General features: G+C 38.1%; 1 pseudogene; it reads left to right on the plus strand.

The window, feature by feature from the left end:
* Positions 1-1,178, plus strand: LOC141569467 (14-3-3 protein zeta/delta pseudogene; annotated as a pseudogene).
* Positions 1,179-5,404: the final 4,226 nt, after the last annotated feature.

Below are 5,404 nucleotides of genomic sequence, written 5' to 3' on the forward strand. Positions count from 1 at the left end.
GCTGAGCCCCCGTCGGTCTGCCACCACCCACTCCGGACACAGAACATCCAGTCATGGATAAAAATGAGCTGGTTCAGAAGGCCAAACTGGCCGAGCAGGCTGAGCGATATGATGACATGGCAGCCTGCATGAAGTCTGTAACTGAGCAAGGAGCTGAATTATCCAATGAGGAGAGGAATCTTCTCTCAGTTGCTTATAAAAATGTTGTAGGGGCCCGTAGGTCATCTTGGAGGGTCGTCTCAAGTATTGAGCAAAAGATGGAAGGTGCTGAGAAAAAACAGCAGATGGCTCGAGAATACAGAGAGAAAATTGAGACTGAGCTAAGAGATATCTGCAATGATGTACTGTCTCTCTTGGAAAAATTCTTGATCCCCAATGCTTCACAAGCAGAGAGCAAAGTCTTCTATTTGAAAATGAAAGGAGACTACTACCGTTACTTGGCTGAGGTTGCTGCTGGTGATGACAAGAAAGGGATTGTGGATCAGTCACAACAAGCATACCAGGAAGCTTTTGAAATCAGCAAAAAGGAAATGCAACCAACACATCCTATCAGATTGGGTCTGGCCCTTAACTTCTCTGTGTTCTATTACGAGATTCTGAACTCCCTGGAGAAAGCCTGCTCTCTTGCAAAGACAGCTTTTGATGAAGCTATTGCTGAACTTGATACATTAAGTGAAGAGTCATACAAAGACAGCACGCTAATAATGCAATTACTGAGAGACAACTTGACATTGTGGACATCGGATACCCAAGGAGATGAAGCTGAAGCAGGAGAAGGAGGAGAAAATTAACCTGCCTTCCAACTTTTGTCTGCCTCATTCTAAAATTTACACAGTAGACCATTTGTCATCCATGCTGTCCCACAAATAGTTTTTTGTTTACGATTTATGACAGGTTTATGTTACTTCTATTGAATTTCTATATTTCCCATGTGGTTTTTATGTTTAATATTAGGGGAGTAGAGCCAGTTAACATTTAGGGAGTTATCTGTTTTCATCCTGAGGTGGTCAATATGGGGATGTGGAATTTTTATACAAGTTATAAATGTTTGGCATAGTACTTTTGGTACATTGTGGCTTCACAAAGGCCAGTGTTAAAACTGCTTCCATGTCTAAGCAAAGAAAACTGCCTACATATTGGTTTGTCCTGGTGTGGAATAAAAGGGATAATTGGTTCCAGTCACAGGTGTAGTTATTGTGGGTACTTTAAAGTTTGGAGCACTTACAAGGCTGTAGTAGAAATGGATATCCATGGATGGCACACATTGAAGCATGTGTGTGTCTGTGGAACACTCAGTCCAGTGTGCACACCTTTGACTACAGCTGCAGAAGTGTCCTTTAGTTGTGACCCAATTTACTCTGGAGAAGGGCAGAAACGGTTCACATTCCATTATTTGTAAAGTTACCTGCTGTTTGCTTTCATTATTTTTCCTAAACTCATTTTATTTGTATTTAAATGTTTTAGGCAACCTAAGAACAAATGTACAAGTAAAGATGCAGTAAATGAATTGCTTGATATCCATTACTTCATGTATATCAAGCACAGCAGTAAAACAAAAAACCCATGTATTTAACTTTTTTTAGGTTTTTTTTTTTCGCTTTTGTGATTTTTTTTTTTTTTTTGATACTTGCCTAACATGCATGTGCTGTAAAAATAGTTAACAGGGAAATAACTTGAGATGATGGCTAGCTTTGTTTAATGTCTTATGAAATTTTCATGAGCAATCTAAGTATAATTGTTAAGAACATGTGTATTAAGTTCATGTAAGTGAAATAAAAGTTTCATGAATGGAAAAAAAAAAAAAGAAACAAACAGAGAATTAATGCAGTTAAATCTCTCCGAAGGCCAGGGGTCTCTCAGTCTCAGAGGACAGGAGTCCAGATTTGAGCCGACTGGAGGTTTTTATTAATAAGTATACAAGGGAGTAGCAGTGTTTTTGGCGTGGTCTGTGAGACTCACTTATCACGTTACAGAAACAACCCAAACCAATTATGTTGATCTTCAAACAGCCAGAGCAGAAAGTCCTTGAGGTGACATATATCACATGTTGAAATTGTTTCACAGAGCTGAGCAGAGAGAGTTTAATCTTATCACTCTCAAGACTTTTCTCACAATTAGGTGAGAGGGAAAAGTCAGAGCCAGCAGCCGCTTTTCCCAGGCAGGGGGAAGGAGAGGCGAGGCTCCTTCCCATATTCTTCTAAGGCAGCTCATTGGGGTTCCCACTCGGTTCTGCCTGGCTTAGGTTGTATCTCCCGTGAGATATCTTACCCGTCTTTGGCTGCAAACCATCTTTTGGGGACCAGACAGAGAGACATAAGGTGTAAACACAAGGATGGAACAGAGTCCCAGAAAGGCACAGTCCTACAGACTCTTCTTTCCTTAAGGAAAGACACAGGGGGGACAGTTGGCTAGGCTGTTATGTGACTACAATTCTTGCCACTTTATGAAGCAGTTCTGGAAGTCTTCTTTCATGAGTGTCTTTAATTGCGCTGTCATGGCTGCCTCAATGTCCTGAATCATTTGACTTTGGGGAAGAGCCAGAATTTGCAGAGTGCCAGATCTGGTGAATTAGATAGATGAGGACACACCATAATGTTTTTGTTTGACAGAAATTGCCATATACCAGAAGAGATATGTGACATGGAGCATTGTCATGACAGAGGACAATTTACAGCACACTTTAAAACACCCCTTCTGTCCACCATAGCTCATACCCAACTGACTGCACTGAACAAGTTGAAACTTGTCACTCACTGTTACTGAGGTTCAACGCACTGCTTCCCATATTGAAGATCCCTGCCTTTCTATTGGATAGCACTCATCAGCAGCATTCACCATATTTTGGGATCACAATGGAAGAAAGGCTCTGTTTCACACATCGCTTCTGGTACAGCAATTTCAGTCAAATAAAAATACTACGGTGTGTCCTCATGCACCTTATTCACTAGATCTGGCACTGTGCGACTTCTGGCTCTTCTGCAAAGTCAAAATGACCATGAAGGGTAGACGTTTTGAATCAATTCAGGACATTGAGGCAGCCATGACAGTGTAACTAGACACTCACAAAAGAGGACTTTAGGAACTGCTTCAGAAAGTGGCAAGAATGATGGGATCCCAAGTGTGTTCAAAGCAAGAGGGGGTTAATTTTGAGGGGGGATTAATGGCAATGTATCTTTTACTGTAATAAATTTTTTAATTTAAACATTCACTATATTGTTTGATCATACCTCGTAGATGAACTTAGTCAGAACTTCAACAAAGAGGACATAGAAAAGGAAGTACAAACCATGAAAAAGAACCAGACACAAATGAAGAATACAATAACTGAAATGAAGAATGCATTAGACGGATCACCAGCAGACTAGATGAAGCACAAGATTGAATCAGCAATTTGGATGACAAGAAAGCAGAAAATACCCAATTGGAAGAGCAAAAAGAAAAAAGAATTTTAAAAAGTGAAGGTAGTTTAAGAAACCTCTGGAACAACATCAAGTGTAACAACATTCACATCATAGATGTACCAAAAGAAGAGAGAAAGCAAGGGATTGAGAACTTATTTGAAGAAATAATGACTGAAAACTTTCCTAACCTGGAAAAGGAAATAGTCATACTAGCCCAGGAAGCACAGAGAGTCTGGAAAAGATGAACCCAAAAAGGTGCACACCAAGATATATTATAATTAAAATGGCAAAGGATAAAGAAGAGAATCCTAAAAGCAGCAAGAAAAAGGTTCTCATACAATTTCTCAGCACAATCTTTGCAGGCAAGAAGGTATTAGCACACAATATTCAAGTGATGAAAAGCAAAGACCTACAATGTAGACTACTTTACCCAGCAAGGCTATCATTTAAAATTGAAGAGATAAAAAGCTTCCCAGACAAGAAAACGCTATAGGAGTTCATCACCACCAAGCCAGTATTACAAAATTGTTAAAGGGACTTCTTTAAGAAGAAGTGAGGGGGAGGGGGAGAACATAAAGATGAATAATAAAATGGCAATAGCTATGTATCTATGAATAACCACTTTAAATGTAAATTGATTAAATGCTCCAATCAAAAGACATAGGGTAGCTGAATGGGTAAGAAAACAAGACCCACATATGTGCTGTCTAGAAGAGACCCACTTCAGATCGAAAGACACACAGATTGAAAGGGATGAAAAAAGATATTTCATATGAATACAAACAACAACAAAAAAACTAGAGTAGCAATACTTATATCAGACAAAATAGGCTTTAAAACAAAGGTTATAATAAGTAACAAATAAAGATATTACATAATAATAAAGGGGTCAATCCAACAAGAAGATATAACTCTTGTAAACATTTATGCATTGAACATAGGAGTGCCTAAATATATAAAGCAAATATTGACTGACATAAAGGGAGAGATCGACAGTAATGCCATCATAGTAGGGGACTTTAAATACCCTATTGACACCAATGAACAGATATTCCAGACAGAAAATCAACAAGGAAACAGTAGCCTTAAATGACATCCTAGATCAAATGGATTTCATTGATATTTTTAGAGCATTTCACCCCAAAGCAGCAGAATAGACATTTTTTTCAAGTGCACGTGGAACATTCAAGTGCACATATGGAACATGGAACAGACCACATGTTAAGCCACCAAACAAGTCTAAATAAATTTAAGAAGACTGAAATCATATTAAGTGTCTTCACTGACTGCAATGGCATGAAACTAGAACTCAATAACAAGACAAAAACTGAAATACTACAAACACATAGAAGCTAAATAACATCCTACTAAATAATGAATGGGTCAACAACAAGACCAAGGAAGAAATCAAAAGATACCCTGAGACAAATGAAAATGAAAACACAACCCAAACTGTGGGACACAGCAAAAGCAGTCCTAAAAGTGAAATTCATAGCAATGGAGGCTTACCTCCAGAAACAAACAAAAATCTCAAAGATTCTAACCTTACACTTATAGAAACTAGAAAAAGAACAGCAAATAAAGCCCACAGTGAGTACAAGGAGGGAAACAATAAAGGTCAGAGCAGAAATAAATGAAATAGTCTAAAAATCAATACAAAAGATCAACGAAACCAAGAGCTGGTACTTTGAAAAGATAAACAAAATCGACAAAACCTTTAGCCAGACTCATCAAGAAAAAAAGAGAGAGGACCCAAATAAAATCAGAAATAAAAGAGGAGAAATGACAACTTGACACCACATGAATACAAATAATTACGAAAAGATATTATGAACAATTATATGCCAACAAATTAGACTATCTGGAAGAAATGGATAAATTCCTAGAAACATACAAACTTCCAAGACTGAATCCAGAGAAACACAAAATCTGAACTGACTGATTACTACTAATGAAATCGAATCAGTAATCAAAAATCACCCAACAAACAAAAGTCCTGGACC

This window comes from Rhinolophus sinicus, chromosome 10 (assembly GCF_057876585.1).
Source record: "Rhinolophus sinicus isolate RSI-liver-muscle chromosome 10, RSI-T2T, whole genome shotgun sequence".
Taxonomy (NCBI): domain Eukaryota; kingdom Metazoa; phylum Chordata; class Mammalia; order Chiroptera; family Rhinolophidae; genus Rhinolophus; species Rhinolophus sinicus.